The sequence below is a fragment of the Oreochromis niloticus genome, linkage group LG1 (assembly GCF_001858045.2).
Source record: "Oreochromis niloticus isolate F11D_XX linkage group LG1, O_niloticus_UMD_NMBU, whole genome shotgun sequence".
Lineage (NCBI taxonomy): Eukaryota > Metazoa > Chordata > Actinopteri > Cichliformes > Cichlidae > Oreochromis > Oreochromis niloticus.
In genome coordinates, this window is record NC_031965.2 from 11,152,852 (window position 1) to 11,170,917 (window position 18,066).

Here is an 18,066-nt window from a genome sequence, read left to right on the forward strand (position 1 = left end):
ACTACAAAAAGAGGCCGTTACAACAGACATTTTTATTTCCCTGTTTCACATCACCCTTTATATTATAAGCATTGCTTCTTATTAATTTTATTTATTGTCTTGTCCAGTACAACAACCTGTGAGAGCTAATATTAATAAGCTACTATTCTTTTTCTTTTCTTTTTTTAAATAATTAAGTAAACGAAATATTTGTTCCAACATTCACATCTTCACTGATCGCATGATTCACATTGTGCTCGAACAATCACAAATGTAAGAAAGGGTCTCAAGAGTTGAGAGTTCGCCTTGTAATCGGAAGGTTACCGGTTCGAGCCCCGGCTCGGACAGTCTCGGTCGTTGTGTCCTTGGGCAAGACACTTCACCTGTTGCCTACTGGTGGTGGTCAGAGGGCCCGGTGGCGCCAGTGTTCGGCAGCCTCGCCTCTGTCAGTGCGCCCCAGGGTGGCTGTGGCTACTATGTAGCTTGCCATCACCAGTGTGTGAATGTGTGTGTGAATGGGTGGATGTCTGGATATGTAAAGCGCTTTGGGGTCCTTAGGGACTAGTAAAGCGCTATATAAATACAGGCCATTTACCATTTTACCATTCAAGGAAATATTTCTGGTATGATATCGTTTCACCTGAGTGCCATGCCTGTGCGTCTGCATACCAACTTAAAAAAGGTCTGATTTTAGATAAGTCTGAGGTTTGTGCCCTTAAGGAAGTGACAAAGCAGATGGTGCACAGCTGGATGAAACCTGCAGTGGCCTATTCAGCTCCTCCAGCAACTGAACTAGAAACCGACCTGTTACATCACCTGGGTAGTCATGGATAAGGGCTTGTTGTCAAGAAGTTTGATCTGGAATCAGCTCAAGATTTTGTTATTTTATTTATTTATTTAATTTTTTTTACATGTCAGGAAAGAACCAATCTCACCTAATATATCAAAGGAGTTCAATCCCGGGGATTGCCGCTTCAATCTATTGTTAAAGTTGAACTTTGCCTAACACTGATAGTATCTGCTAAAGTTAAGAGTGGCGCTGGGACTTATCTGCTCTTGGATCAGTAGGTAAACAGACTCGAACATGATCAAAAAGCAGAAACTGTTTGTTTCATTTTCTTGTTCCATCCAGAAAGTCCCCTCTTTCTTTGGCAGAATAAATGAAGCATTTTCATTCTTTAACACATCCTCTTAAAGACAGTTTCCTCAAAACATCTGTTTGTTACCACCAACAAATGCATATCTGTTGTTTTTATAGGACTGGAAATATCATTTTGAGTCTAACAGGTAGATGTAAACTTAGATCTTTTTGGCAGATACTCATATTTGAAGACAATTACACTCCATGCATTTCTTCCTGTAATCTGAACATTGAGAGAAGCCTAGTCTGAGGTTGCCTCTGACTGAGGTTCAACCACGTGACTCTTACTATACAACAGCTGACATTGTTGCATAGGAATGAAGGATCTAGTTTGGTCAGCTTTTTACAACGTGAAGTCATCTTTCTGAAAAGTTTAGTAGGTGTATGTCATCGGTGCCTAGCTTGTGTATTCAGGGCTCATATGTTACAGTGCCTCAATATCACACATTTACTAACTGGGAATTTGTATGTGTTGCACTAAGGTGTGTGAGTTGGCACTGGACTGTGAACCCTCCCATTTGGTTTGCAGTTTTTAACGTGTTAATTTGTAGATTTGACAGCTTCACAAAGCCAACTTTAGCTGCCATGTTTACTGTCCACATCTCGCAGGATTACAGTGTTAGTTTATTACTGTTTGCATCAGTCATACAAATGCGTTTGTCAGCTGTTTCTTTAAGCCAAGACTCAGATCTCTGGCCTTACCAGAGTTATGACAGTCACACTAAATGCAGGGTACGCCTTCTTAACATTCATGTGAAGTTCAACATTTATTTTACTCTAAATGCTCCGCAAACAAGAAAAGGTTTGAGCATCATTTTTATAGCTTTCAAAGAAAACCGCATGTCCATATGGTAGTCAATAAACGTTTTTGTTAAAGCAAGTGCTGACATATTATGGAAGAATTATTTGAATGCTACAATCATAACATTAATAAGAAAACAAGACTTTCATTACCGCAAGTTCAAGAAACTAACAAGTACTTTACCTCGTTGGTTTTGTTTATCTTTTAATGGATCAAATATTATGTCATAGTTTCTTAGAATTGGTAGTTTGTCATTTTAAATACCTTTTTTATGTAAGCAGAGTGTAATAGGGCATGCTTACATGGGAATGCATGTTTATTGATGACTACTTGTAACACACATGGAGAATGTGCCAATTATGAGATCACAAAGATCAGATAGACGTAAGATCCTGGCAGCCAGACTATGTTATGCGGCACAACAAGCACCAAATATAAAATTATGTCCCCGTTTTTAAACACACCTACACAACCTTCAACAACAGGCCCGGGGCCCCTCACTGGTACAGGTGGCAGGGAAGCCACATAAAACATGGTTATCATGCCGACTTATAAAAATAACTGTAAAAAGAGATTAGCATGAGCTAGTGAAAATTAACAACTGAAGAAAAGAAGATAAAGCCTTGTGTGTTGGCTTTAAGGAAATTTAACATATCCTAAAAGGAAAGAAGACACACAGAGCAAGTGTTGAATGATTATATTAATCATTTCTGAATGTTTAAATCAAGCCAAGATTTGGAAGATTTGCTTGTTTACAATTTGGGTAGTTTAGCAGTCAGATTTGGTAAAATGGTAAATGGCCTGTATTTATATAGCGCTTTACTAGTCCCTAAGGACCCCAAAGCGCTTTACATATCCAGTCATCCACCCATTCACACACACATTCACACACTGGTGATGGCAAGCTATTTCCCATAAGTCTGCTGTCAAATGGTCAGTTATAAACTTTAGAGAGCTGTAATGGACTAAACACCATTAAACATTATTGGAATTGCTAAATAGTGCAGGTAGAGAAACATTTGGACTGAGAACCACATTGTGAACAGTCAGATAATCTCTACGGTCTTAGCATCCGGCTCTAGGAATGCAGGAAATTCAAGTGCAACATACAGAGTCAAAACAACCCGAGAAGAAAAAACCCACAGTATCTGCTCAGCTCCTACAGTGGCCTGTTTGTTTAAACTTGAAACCAGGCAGCTTTGGCTCAGGTGGTAGAGCAGGTTGTCCACTAATCACGGGGTTGGTGCTCCCATTCGTGTGCGAGTGTTTGTGAATGAGCGATAAAATGGCAGATCACATACAGTCCAATCACAGCTGACTGAACAAATATTAAAATAAGTAGTAGTATTCTATTTAATTCTCCAAGCTGTCATGTTGTGCTAATAAATGTCAGAGTTGGCAAAATAATGCAAATGCATAACACTGATTAAAGGTCAAACTGCAAAAGCCTTCATGATCGGTTTTAGTGGTAACATTAAGAAAAAACATTGCAGCCTTTAATACATATATTTTGAATACTTTACTTCATCTAAAGTCTGCAGGAACAGTAAGGTCAGCTGAATGAAGCAGACATGCCACGCTTGCTCCGACATGTTCAACAAACCTGTAATTACAAGTGACCATTCCTTGCACCCATATGTGCAGCCCCACTCTGACTCTTCAGTGTCTTAGAGACATAGTTCACCTTCGGCCTGGAGGCAACAGTGTAGCTTAGCAAGCACAGCCTTGACCTTCTTAAGCAGATAGCTACAATTCTCCAAGCTGTTCAGACTCTAAGGCTAACAACAGAAAACTGCAATGTCTACTGGATCAATACTCAATGAACTGTTTTTGTAAATTTTTCTTAAATGTGAGGACTACTGGGCACAAAATATTTAGCAACAGAAAATTATATGGGGGAAAAAAAAAAAAAAAAAAAAATCAGCTCATGTAGTGATTACATGATTGTTAGCTCAACTAGTATAAGCCCCGCCCCCCTTCATTAAAGCTTTTAATTTAACTGATGTGGAAAGGGGGAGTAAACATTACAGTAAACGGGAAAAAAAGAAGCTTTAGGAAGTGTTGTGACTAAGTGATGCCAGCTTAGCATGTTAGTGGTCAGCTCATGAACAGTAGCTTACCAGCCAACCCTGCAATATATCCCTCCGTGTCACAAAGACTCTAGAATAATTAGATTAATCTCAGCGTGCAGCTTCACGGTGTGAGCAGATCCCATCCATCACAGTTTAATCAAGGTTTTTCAGATCTAATTTGCTGAATGTAACCTTAACAAATGGCAGGAAGATAAAGCTACTGGATGAGTGTGGAAATGTTTATGTATTTCTTTTCCTTCTTTAGTTGAAGACTACGCGTACGTACAGCATTTCCTTTGGAAAGTGTACAAACCATTTTGGAGCCATACCAAAGCGGCTGCCCAGAAGTGAATGGTTGACAGAGGTCAAGTTTTCCTAGACTGTGTGGTAAATTGACTGTAACATGAGGATATGGCACATCAGCCTACTGTAACCTCTCCCTGTATTTAACTCACTGGTAAATGGCATGTTTGCATCCTGGATTTCTTGTTTTCCATTTACCCAAATAGTGTCAAACACTGGAGTCAGCGTCTGTAACATTTTGGTTTTATGGTTTTGTTGTGTTTGCAGATGATATATGCAAATAATTCCTTCAAGCCCAAATGTGCTCACTGGTCCAGAAGCTGGACTCAACCTTTGGATGATTTTAAAGAGATGGGATAATGACATTGGCTCCTGTCATTATCAGAAAGCACTCAGAAAACTGCAGTATCTGAATATGACCCGTATGAATACCAAGTTACCTGCTTCCACTTACTGAAATGCAATCTCAAACCCATTGGCTATAATCTAACAAAACAATTAGTTTTCATATCATGTATGTACGCAAACAATGACTAGGTTGGTTGAAAACAGCAGAAAAGCCAGCACAGTGAACAGAATAGCTGATGGAGTCTCAGAGTGAGGTCTAATTACAAAATGTATAACATTATTATAAGAAAAGGCTCATTTCTAATAAGATAACGTGACTGCACTTCAAAAAAGGTCAAAGTTCAAGCTGTCCAGGGAATCTGCAACCTAACTGGTTGGCAGATGCATACGACCAGAAGGCTGTAATTTTAGCTTCTTATGCACTGACAGCAGTATGGTTTCAGGCCCTTGCATACCTTTAACTAACTTGTTGTGCTCTCACGTCTCTCCGTTTCGGAGCAACTGCTAATGACCAGGAAGCGGTGGCTCGGGTGTGGAACATGAGCTTCGGCCAAATATTCAGAGAGCCAGTTAGAATAGGAGGATAAAAGGATTGAAAGGCATAGATTCACAGAATGAGAAACTGAACTCAGAGAATTAAGGAGATACAGGAATAGGTGGCGAGAGACACGCGGAGAAGAGGATGTCGGCTTCCTGAAATCTTAGCTGTGGGAAAGTGAGAGTGAGAGCACAATAAAGGGAGAAGAGTGAGAAATGAAAAGGCAATGCTAACACCAAACTTGGAAAGACAACACTGTGGTGGTATTTATTTATTGCTACAGTTCCACAATTAACCTGATAGTTTATTATTTAATTTCTACAACTGAGAGCTTACTAATAGCACTGTTCTGAAACAAACAGGAGAAGCTACATTCTAGTTTCACATTAATGCTGAACAAAAAATGAATGATTTCCACTGAACTACTGCTTAATCTTGTCAATCCAGGTACAAAGTTCACTCTGAATGTAGGCAGCACAGAATAAACCTTTCAGAAAGGTAAGAGCATGCCTTTGGAGCTTAAAGACTACACCAAAATCACATCGTATACAAATACAAAAAGATTTCATGACATCTGATTTGCAAACCAGTCTGTAGCAGATACTGCTACTGGGTTTTACAGTGTTGGAAGCAATTTTCTTAATCAACAGCCATAACCTTTGAATCATGGCGGTGGTACACTGAGGTCATGCAAGTAAGTAAGGATGCTGCATTTCCTTTCCACTTACACTGGAAGTGTAGGATGTACACAGATTGATTTTTTTTTTTTGTCATTCATAAGCTAAGCAGGTTTTTTTTTTACCCACTCAAATAATAAATTAGCTTAGCTGGCTTAGCTTAACAGAAACAGAGAAATCCCATTTGAAATAATCAAACTGTAGTACACTAAAATACTGCTTGGTTATGGCTCAATCACAGTAAGGGGGGAAAAACAAAAAACAATCACTCACTTCATCACTGTTTGTGAAGGAATTTCTGTTTTATATTTATGGATATAGTTATTTAATGTGAATTTCTGCACATGTACACAGCAACAGATTTATGATTTTTGACAATTTGATTTAATTGTGAACTGCCATTTTGACCCATTTAACCAAAATGATAGCAGACTCTCGTCCTGCTGTTATATCGTCATGCTGACACAAGGTTGCTATTAAGATGCCAAGTGACTACCAGTGGTCACAGAGCCAGTCCCAGTCTTCAAAGCAACTATTGCAACTAAAGCTGCTATTATTCTGGTGGTGCCGTAGTTTCCAACCACTCTTTTCTGTAACGTGACTATAACATTAGGGCTAAATGGTCAGTTAGATGAAGACTAGGAGCTTGCTTTTATTTATTATAACTATTTTTTTCCAACCCATATGGAAAAGAAATAGAAAAAACTTATAAAAGACTTACATCAGATGTGGCCTACTTCATATAGTGAATCATATAAGGCTTATATGATTTACTCATGAAAGTGGCCACTTTCATATATTGTTTTAGTAAGAATGCAAAACATACAAGTTTCAATTATACAATTTTTCTAGGGATCTTATATCTGTTTTGACTCTTGTATGTTTTTCATACAAGTTTCACACAAGACAGATACAAATTTTATAAGATTTATATATATCTTTTCCATATGGGAAATATTCAGCAGCCTTGTGATATTCACCCACCAAATGCAAAGTCTACTGACTCTGTGATTGCTAATATTGAAATGTAATTTTATTATTAACTTTACAGTAATGAATGACAACTCAAGAATATCTTAAGAGTCTACAGGTGATTATGTTTAGACAACAAAGGTGACAGACAAGTGGAACAGGTTACCATTCAAAGGGTTGGCTGATGGGACAAACTGCATGCATCGCCAGCTGATTTTACATCACACCAATTCCTAACACTTAAAAACTTGTGTCTTACAGAAACACTCAAGTCAATGTCATCAAAAATGTGCTTAAACAAGTCCAGGCTGGACTCGCTGTCCATGCCATAATTAACAACAACTGACGACCAACTCCCTTCACATTAACTTCAGCTGAGCGCCAACAGGTGACACGACTGCCACAAAAATATGTCACTGGAGGAAACGCCATGTGCGTTTGCTAAATTAAGAGCCTCACTTTGCTATGCAGGACCTATTCTTGTTGTTCCCTGAAGGAGAGAGTGGAGGGAGAAACCAGAGGAAGGAAATTAATTCAGAGCAGAGCGGGAGTCTCAAGGACAACATTATTAAAAAAACCAAAAAAAAACATTGTATGCTACTGTGTGCTCTGATATCTATGGTCTCTGCACATTCTGCACCTGTAACTTTTCACTCGTCACCATTTTAGCACACTACATTTTAATTATTGTAAGGTGTGCTGCAGCAAATCCTAATCCATCCCGCTTCCCTTCAAGTTTCAATGTGACTTCAGGTTCAAAGAAAAACCAACAAATCCAAAGTGCAAGGTTAAGTCAAAAGCTTGTAAATGACGAGTGGATTTATTTTAATGGACCCTCGTAAAACAGGCTGAAAGAAACAGGAACATGGACTCTCTTACAAAAAGGTTATAGGTGCTTTTACATTACTATTAAATCTCTTGTGTTAGTGGCAACAAGTAATGACCATGTCACGTTTTTGATTGACCTTTTTGGATGATTTTCCTCACAATCAGTCAGACCAAGGGACCTGTTCAACTGCAGGCTGCTCTGGAGGCTCGATATGAAAAAAAAAAAAATGCCACTGGGGGCCTCTATGAAAGCACACTAGAAAGAGTGGGAGTAAACAGCACCACTCCTCTGTTGTCGCCACAGAGAATTCCACTTCCTGTGTCCACTCCCCGGACAACGAGAGCAGCTTTGCGTGACAGGAAGTGCCGCACAAGGGGTTTCGACACAACAATACCATCACGCCATTGTTAATAAAGTTCCATTTCAGCTTTGCTTCTAATTTCATATTGATCTTTCAAGTTACTTTATGAGCAGGAAACTCACTGCAACACAAGTTGGAACAAAAGGAGTTTTGAAGAAAAGTAGTTCAAGATTTCACATTGAGGACAAACAATGAAATCACGGCTCATATACAGATTTGTTATATTCCAATTCAACCCTGTTTGCATTCACTTCAAACCAGGAGCGAGGGGGAAAAGGGAGACAAAGCAAGTTTTAGCACAGAAAAAGAGAACACCAATAAAGGAGAGGGTTTTGCACAATGCAACACAACCAGTTGGGATATTTTTGACAGCTGCAGCCCGCCACACAGTCGGGCCCGGTGTGATCAGGGTGTGAACTCTGCAATCAGCAGGACATCATTATTTTTTCCCCCACTAATGTTCTTTATTAGAGCATATGAGTGTAATTCCTCACATAAGTCTTTAGAAATCCATACAGAAAGATTCAGTAAAAAACAAAAGGATTCATGAAATAATCTGTTCGAGCTTAATGTTCATGCTCCTGCTTCTAGAGTTCAGATGCAGTAGGTGAGCTGGCCATGTTAGCCGATAGTGAAACCCCTGCTTGGACACTTGTCCATGCACTCAATGGATGTCGTCCACAGTAGACGACATGATGGCATGGACTCATCAGTTATCATTTAGTAACTGCTCCTTTTTAACTGATCCTTCAGTCTGGGTTATGCAGGTGTAAGTAAGCATTTCTCTGCCTCCTGCTCACATTGGCCTAAATCTGCTAAGGATAAGAGCATGTCTATTATCCATTCATGTGCTTTTGATTGTTTCTTAACAAAGAACAGAAACTAAAAAGCACAGCAGCACACAGATATGTTCTGCCTGGTGATAAACAGATCAGATCAGCGTTAGTCATAGTCATAAAAGTAAATAAATGTGAGTAATGTTTTATTAGTGTTATCAGTATCCAGCACTGTGGAGGTTTCTGTAAGGAAGCTAAAGGGGATTTCACAAAAAATGACTCGGCACATAACAAAATTGCAGAGATTTTCTACAGAAATTTGCAGACGCATAATTTTAAACATTCCTGCTTTTGTTTGACTGAGGAACTTTCTACGTACTCACTATTCCAGGCTTTATAGACACATTACGGACCTGTAGATGAAGAAATCTGTTTGCAGGGACTACTTTGCCTTGGGCCAAAATGTTGAGTCTAAAACAGGGCCGTGTTCTTGGTCTGACCTCACGTTTATATTTTATTGTTTTAGAGGGTGGAAAAATGTTTTTCCTTTCAGACTCCATTCTAGCTCTGGAAATATCAATATCACCCCACAGTTTAGATTTGGCCAGCGACAAAGGAAAAGTACACCACCCTACAATAAAACGCGCCAGCCGGTGGAAGGTACATCATCAACAGCTGTTTGGGTTTTAGGTCTAACAGCTTCTTGGAAATATACTACTAAATGCTCATATGATCACTTTTTTCTCTCTTTTTACACCATTATGATTAGTAGAAATTTATGAACTCAGAAAGCTACAGCATAACGCTGAATGCCTGAAGTGAAACAACTGTATGACATGCATGGAAACACATGCACATGCCAAGTTTCACTTGAAATGAACATGAAAAGAAAAATAAGTCTTTCTGGAAGAAAGCCGTTCCATCTTGTAGCCCATCTTGGTAACGCCCTAAGGCATTTATTTGAGTAGTTTTGACATTCCTATCGAATTGAATAAAGAGAAAACCTTAAAATAATTTGTACCAGGATTTTTAACAATTTGCGATATGCCGAGTACTGTAACAATTTAGTCACCACATGTTGCAGCCAATCAAAAGGCAGCCACAGAGTTTTTGTAGATGTAACGACATTGCTTTCCTAGCTTTACTCATGTGACTGAACCGTTAGCTAGCTCTGAATTAGGAGGTAGGTTTGTCAAACTAAATGTTTCTAGTGGTTGGGGGGGGGGCTGAATTTAACATTTGTTTGGCTAATATTATCTCAGGAAGGAGGTGCATGAGATGAGCACTCTTGTTTTAGTATCCCCAAGTATTTTTAATTATTTAATAAAATACTGATATTTGGTGTAACAATATCAGTATACTGACATGTTGATCTTTCCACCATCCCTATTAAATAGAATCACCAGTCGAATCTAATATGTGTTATCTTCACATATCTACTGGTCTTAAAAAAAGTTCAGTAATAACTAATAAACTGGACAAAATGTGCTGGAGGCAAACAGCAGAGGCAGAGGATGGGATATAGAGGAAGGAAGCAGAAGAGCAGCAAGATGGTGTGGGTCTAGGAGGCATCACTGACCCAGATTATCCACACTCCATTTCCCCCACAGAAAGTCCAAACAGACCCATTCAGCTGCCCCTGGCCTCAGGGAAGACAGTCCCGAGAAGCATTTAGGACACTAGCATGTTTCCTGAAGAACCATGTAAAGCATGTGATTCTGTTGTAAAGGCCAACCAGATGGTAGGCACAAAACATGCAGTATATATAAATACAATGGATAACAGTGTAACAGGGACTGGGATCTTGTCTGCAAACACAAACACACACTCTGAGGAAGAGATGCCAACAGGACTCATCTCGTCTTTCACAGCTGAGTGGAGATGAGCAATAATGACTGTAGCTGCTCAGAGAGCACGGTGCCAAAATGCCCACAAGCTCATCGCAAGTCAGCGCTGCTTCCTATTTTGGATACCTGTGATCAAGTCGAGCATACAAATAAAAAGATACAAAGATTTAGTTTTGATATTAAGTCATACCAATGAATGTGTCGTCTTCATGGTCAATTAGATCAAGTCTACAGCTAAACTACTCCTTTGTGAGGAGTTGCATAATGATAAAGACAGGAGTCTTTTCCTTAAAGCCATTCAACACCTACACTGAGAGCTATTTCAAAGACATCAAAATGAATCATGAAATACATGAGTGGGCATCAGCGATCAAAGGAAAATGTGACAAAGCAGCGCACCAGATCTGGACAATCTGAAACCGCACATGGAAAAACATGTAACCAAGCATGTCAAACTAATCACAACAACTTAAACAAACAATCCAGTCTTCATACCCTTCAGGCTTTAACAGTTGTCGTTTTGTTTTAAATGGTACATGTTGCACCTTTGTCTAAATGAAGTCGAGTTTTTTAGTTCTGTGATTTTTTTTCACCCTGAGATCCATTAAAGTTCCAAACATTTTGTCACAGAAAAAGTGAAAAAGCAATTTCCAAAATCATTTATGCAATGGAAACAGTATACGCCTTCACCAGCTGATAGTAATGACAGGTCGTTAAGTCCAACTCTGGGTCTGAATGTTAAGCATCATTCTAAGCACATCTGTTTAGCGTATTAGGAAAAAACATGACCTGTAATTACAGGGCGGTGTTACAGAGGCTCTCACTGTCTTCTCTGAGGATGGGGGATGGCTCCTGTCTTTCTGCCTTGAGCAGACCACAGGCTTTTTTGAAATCTGAGCCCGGTGCTGCAGTCACGGCTGCAGCCAGCAGAGAGACAGCGAGAACTTGCAGCGTGATGATAACGCAAGTTTGGTTGCAGGCTTCAAGGGGATGACGGACGATGTCAGTGATACTCTCTAGAGAGGCTACGTATAGTGTTACGACCTCAGGGTTAACTGCACACGCAAAGTGTTAAGAAAAACCAAGCAGAGAAGCATTTGGTAAACTGTGACTAAACACGAAATTTGTGCATGGTAAATTGTGCATGCCACAGTATCCTTCCAGTGTTAATCATTACTAAAACTGTGTGTTCATGCAATTAAAATGACAAATTTTGAAATGCTGAACATTTATTTAACAGTTTCCTTTCACTTTCTTTCATTTCTTCAAATACCCCCTGACAGACCTGAAATATGCATAAACATGCATGGTCTTGTTTTATTTACTGCACTTTTGTACATGCGCTGATAGCAACAGTAAAGCACGAGACACATGAGTTTGTAGACAAGAAGGGACAAGTACTGAGCCCCTACGCTGAAAAGCAATATATTCTCTGTTTATATTGGTCTACTGAGAAAACAATCTTGGATATATCTTCATATTCTCTGCAGAGTTCATCCCCTGTGATCAAAAAACTGGTGCAAAAGGATGAGTCTACAAAGAGGCTGTTACCCTTTGATTCTTCTGATGAAAGTCTGCAAAAGCCAAACTACCACCGAAAATAAAAACATGAAACAATTTGTGAGCTCATTCAGACTTGAACTCTCCATCCAAAACTAGGAAAGCTGGCATTTAGAGGGTTCTTTCGTAGCTCACCTGCTCAGGAGAGCAAAGGTATTTGCTCCACTCAGACAGCTTCACTGTTAAGTGGGCTCATTCAGGCAGAGTGGAGGACTTGTGCTTTGTGGAGACAACAAGGACCCTGTAATCGTCTCCAGGGCGTCCAACTGGACTCGTTCGACCACACCACTAAGCCAGCGCAGTGAATGTATGTGATGAAACGTATCAGTGGCTAATAAGCATGAATGCAGGTGGGCGCCAAAGTAAACAAGCAGGAACATTAAACCGAACACTGAGGAGATTCAGCAGAAGTATCGCATTCTTTAATCATACATGATCTCTAAGATTATATAAACTCCGCTTGTTGAGACTGAAACATCTGGACAGGAGTACTTTAATCATCACAAAACACTGCTTTTTATTTTCTTATAGACACACTGCCCCTCAAACTTTACTCAAAATATACAAAAAACTTTCTTATGTAAACAAGCGATACATGAATGTAGCAAGTTGTTATCCATACAGTTTATTATACTTGTTTATACTGACTGGAACTGTATTTTACAGCATATGAAACTGAATATCCATCCATCATCTTCTGCTTACCTAATTCAGGGTCACAGAGGCTCCTGGAGCATATCCTAGCTGCCTAGGGTAAGAGACTGGGTACACTGTGGACAGGTCGCGAGCCTGTCACAGGGCCAACAGACATTCATTTGAATTCACATCCACACCTGTTAACCTATAGTTAATTTAGAATCACCAGTTCACCTAAGCCCACTAACTACATGTCTTTGAACTGTGGGAGGAAATCGGAGTACCCAGAGAGAACATGCAAACTCCACACAGAAAGCCTTCCTTCAAACCCAGGACCTTCTTGCTGTGAAGCAACAGCGCTAACAACCACGCCACCAAAACTGCCCAGTGATCCGATTATAATCACTAACAAATAAAGGAATCATTGTATGTCTGTTTACTCCATCCACTCATCTGAGCTATTTCAAACTGGGCCGCGGCTAAGTACCATACTGTAATTTTCATCAGTCAGATCAGGTTCAGACACCTGCAGCTAGTCTGTGGGACAGAGCCTGGAACATCTTTGCTAGGTATTACCATCAAATACATCACCATTTATTCTAGGCACTTAAGGGGTGTCCACACAGGAAGTAACTCACAGATATGTGGTGACCAGAGACCACAAAAAGCTGTTCAATGATTTGAAGCAACAATGGGTGACGCAAAGAGGACGTGTTTCAAGTTTCTGAACTTCAAACGGAGCAACTCAAGCACAACTAGTTATCTTTACGATACAGCTGACTGACATATGACTGGGTCGTAAATAGACAACCGGTACCTAGGATGTCCATTAACAGCAACAAAGCAACGCATGACAAGCACATCGTTTACCTGTGCATGTGCCCCCCCACCTTTTTTTTCATAAATCTGAGTTTTTGGTTGCAGTTGTCATGTAAAAATAATCAAAGATTTCAGAATTACAACCATCGCTGTGTGCCAGCGAGTGTGAAACAAGAGGCAACACTTAAGAGTTTCATAGCTAACAGATACACTTAAGCATAATCTCACAGTAGCCTACATCATCTTCTCATTTACTGCGCTGATAACTACAGTAAAGATTAGACAGCAGAAGAATGCCAGCTATTAGTGAGCATGTCTCGGACTGCATTCGAAATCCACCTTATCGCAGCCTGTTTGCTGTCTGTTACCCACGGCTATCTCCGCTCTTCCTCCCCTTCTGCCTCATTCTGACAGTGAACAGACTACCGTAAACTGCCAGGATTTCTCACAGATAACAACGGCAGTGTAGTGCAAAGACAGAACTTTAAACTTCATTTCTTCCTGTCCTCTGGACTGTCCTGCAAACCAGCAATAACAATTCATAAATCATATTTCTCTAAGGTTTTAATATTATATTTGGCGCTGGTTAAATATCCAAATCTATTGTAATGTTGTCTTCTTCTGCTATAACAATATTCAAGGCTTTAAGAAAACGATAAACTCAGTCAGTTCAAAGTTTTAAGTGGTTTCGAGGTAGGAGCACTCTGTAGGTGGACAGAATTGTGTAACATTACACAACAGCACATGCCTGGGGATTAACCACGGGCTCTGTCCAGTCTGTACCATGAGGCTGCAGGGGGCCAGTAGCTATTGTCACAGCTGTGTCACAACACACACCCACAAATCCACAACTTTAGTTTCTTGCTTATAGTCTTCTGTCATCATGCACAGTTTTTGCAGATACACAGCTGTACTTTGACAAAAGTAGAATTCTGAAATTAGTGTTTCTATGGGGCTTAAACTCTGTGTTTTTTGGGGGGGGTTTTGTTTTTGTGCTCTAATTACAATTTCCACAATCCGTCTAAGCCTTAAAAATTCAAAAAATAAATTAGGATGCAAGTGAGAATCCCCGTTCACACACCTATTCATTTAATTAAAATAAAAGAAACCACAAAGGTTTTGAACACTTTCTTCTCTGTCCAAAACAAAGACACAGAGGATTTAATTTAATTTAAAAGGATACAAAGTGAGCTTCCAGCAAGACCAGTGCTGTTTGTTCACTCTGTTTCCCCATTGTGAAGGATTAATTAAAGAACAAGTTAGGCTTTTTTCACATAAACAAAATTGCAAAGAGCAACACAATGCACTTTCTTCTCTCTCCATCTCACTCCAACTACTGTTAGCACCAGCGAATTAATGAGGGGAAATGCAAAACGTGGGGAAGCTGAGCCTGTGAGGCCAAAGCCACCCTCAAATAATGGCGTACTAAAGAAAGGAGAGCTTTGTTCAGTGCAACACAAGCAGGTTCCTCTTTAATGACTTCATGTGCATGCCAATCACTTGCGCCACACAATCTCAAAACGCAGCCACGCCACTTTTCAGGATAGGCCAAAGTTTTAAGCAGGCAGCATGTGACTGATAGCAGCAGGTAATTCAGTCCAGCAGGTAACACCTCAGGGGATGATAACTGGAAGGTTATGCTAGAGTTTAGACGAACGGTGCCCATGGGAGATCACAGGAGCTCTGGTGGATGAGCAAAGAAGTAGTCACAAGACAAATGGGCTGTTAGTTCTACTCTCAAGAGAACAAAACAGCATCTATGAGCTAGTGGTAATTCATTGTTTTAAGCACATCACAGTTACAGTCTGTGGGTGTTTAACAGGAGCAACTTTGTTGTTGCAGGTTATTAAGATCTGTGCATGGCAAAAATAAAATGTGTTATGAGGAGGTCTTTCAAACGAAACGGGCAAGTGTAAGTAAAGATTCGATCTTAGTGTTACGTAGACCCCAATGACATCTTGAAAACCAAATAATGAGTTACTGTATTATTTTTTCAAAATATTTAATTTGCCCCCCCCAAAAAAGCTTTAAATTATACATATAAAACAGTCACTTCCCTTCCTATGCAGCTTCTGCCATCACTCTTTGAGATGCGCAACTACTGTGAACTGGAAAATCCTCAGAGAGGCTAAAACTGTTCAGTTTCATTTTCCAAAGTTTCAATTTCAAAGGCACTGAGTTCAAGTTAGACACAAGGAGGAGGGCCAAAGGAAGGCCACACACTGGCTCTTCTTATTGGAGAATGACAGTCAGCACTGACTAAGTCCCAGACTGTAGCGATCAAAAGAACAGCTAAAACTTAGTATGGAGCAACACTACTTTGCATATGAAGGTTTGCGATTTGGTAACTCGAACCTTCAAAAACTTAAAAACATTTCTTTAAAGTATTCCTAGTAAACCACAGACTGCCTCCAACAACAGCAGTGGTTAGCTCCTCTGAGGAGCTCAAATCTGAGCCCTAAGCTGCTAAATCACAGCTTCAATCTTTCAGGTGGCGTCTGCGAGACCGTTCACTGCACACCGATGTGATACAAAACTGAGGCCGGTCCTTTAGAAATAGCAGACAGAGGGGTCTGTGGGGTGTCAGATGTCAACAGGGACCAGTTGCTGGAGTCTCAGCCCGGGCTTCTTCTCATGCTGCAGCAGCTGTGTCTTCTCAGACCTCACATTCCTGCAGGACAGGCCCACTTTACCCTCATCACCTGTGCTGATCTGAGGGCAGGACAAGCTCTCAGGGGCACCTCACCCACCGCAACATTAATTTAAGTCATTTTCCTTCCTTCCTTCCTTCATTTTTTTTTAAAACAATAATCATCTAACACCAAAATGAATATTTGAAAATGATCATAGAAATAAAAGTCAGGAGCATGCTGACAGTCTATGGACTTTTGCACAAATTGGATGATCTTCTGGTGACATCTGTCCATTTATAAAAAGGTATAAAAAATTACTTAAGGTAATCAGTAAGCACAGCAGATCAACTCAACACTAACTTGCATAAAAATTAGGCTATAGTCTGTTAAGGTAAACTATAGTAACTATACTATAAAATCGATAAAAACCCACTCAGGTGCATTCAAGATACACAACCATCCCATGTAAAATCTGTCTAAAGTCAGCTCTCCATCCACAAACACACGTACACACACAGAGAGACACAATGCCCATGATTCAGCAGCTTCTTCACCCCATTAGACCTCCCTGTACAATTACAGCTGCTTTGCAGTGCATATTGCCTTCAGTGCATTATAAGCTGCTCTGTCTGACCTCCACTAAATAATACATGTAAACACTTACCCCGCCCTGCCGCAGTAATAGCTCCCATTTCTGCAGGACCGTGAATACATAACACCTGATTTATGTCGCAGTGACATATTGTGTACGGTTTCATGTACGTATATCCTTATTTTTGCTGTCTCAATCTTTGCATGCATTGGTGTTCCCCTATGCTTTTTGCAAACCTTGTTTGAGCTTGTAATGGATAAAAAAAAACGCCCCCTGTCAATGGTTTGCAGATAAAAATGAGCCCTTTGTAATTTGTATTGTGCACTATCACAAATAAAATGAAAGAATAAAATAAATCCAGCCTGCATTTATCATGTTACATGTGGTTGTTATTCTTATAAACTGTCCTTCAGCCAGCTGTAGCTGTGGAGTAAGCACTCTCTGTAGTGTGAAATGACATCTGAGTGAGGAGCAGCCAGAACTTTTTACAGGCTCACATCACACACAGCTCTGACAGAGATTCCTCAATGAACAAAAGCACCGACTGAGCCCCCCAAAACACACACACACACACACACCTTAAGTCTGCCAACTGAAAACGATGCTGCAAATGAGTGCAGGTCATAAGAAGTTTCTTACGGACTACAACTGAATCATAGGTTCACTGGCAGCTTCCAGCCAGACGCCTATCGTCCCACAGCGGGGCAGCCCGACGCACCACAGTAGATAACTACTACTAAACATCACTCTTACCTCCAGACGTGAGCTGTAAAGTCAATTTAAAGTGGCACTTGAGTTTTCCCGTCTCTTGTCAGGCTTGACCGTGGAGCCACACACACTTGTAGGCACGCAAAAAATCACAGTCTCTATTTAATTCCCTGCATTCCCACTGAATTAATTTGCTTTCTTCTCACTCGCCTCACTTGCCTCCGAGCAAAGTCCTCGAAAGTCAAGTCCGTGTTGAAAACCTACGCATTTTTTCTTTTTCTTTTTTATCCGAGCATGTTCGCAGTATGAATCCAATTAAACGGCAGTTCTTCGCTGCTCGGTCGCTGAAAACTCCTCTCCGTCTTGCTAATCAGTGCGGCTCAGCATTGCGCGTTCACGCCGCTGATGGGAGGGGAGAAAACACGGAGGGGGAGGGGCGGAGCGAAGCAACCGGAAGTACCCTGAAACACACA

The 18,066-nt window shown here is 40.3% G+C and overlaps 1 protein-coding gene across 9 annotated transcripts in view; it reads right to left on the minus strand.

Moving 5' to 3' along the window:
- Nucleotides 1-17,993, minus strand: part of myo9aa (myosin IXAa) — a 96,493-nt gene extending 78,500 nt beyond the window's left edge. For 7 of the 9 annotated variants that reach the window (XM_025902398.1, XM_019354396.2, XM_019354255.2 and 4 more), the window contains exon 1: nt 17,639-17,993. The gene's annotated coding sequence lies outside the window, so the exon portion shown is untranslated. The remainder of the gene's footprint in view (nt 1-17,638) is intronic. The other 2 variants (XM_019354376.2, XM_025902413.1) reach the window with 1 other exon arrangement.
- Between the last annotated feature and the right edge of the window lie 73 nt (nt 17,994-18,066).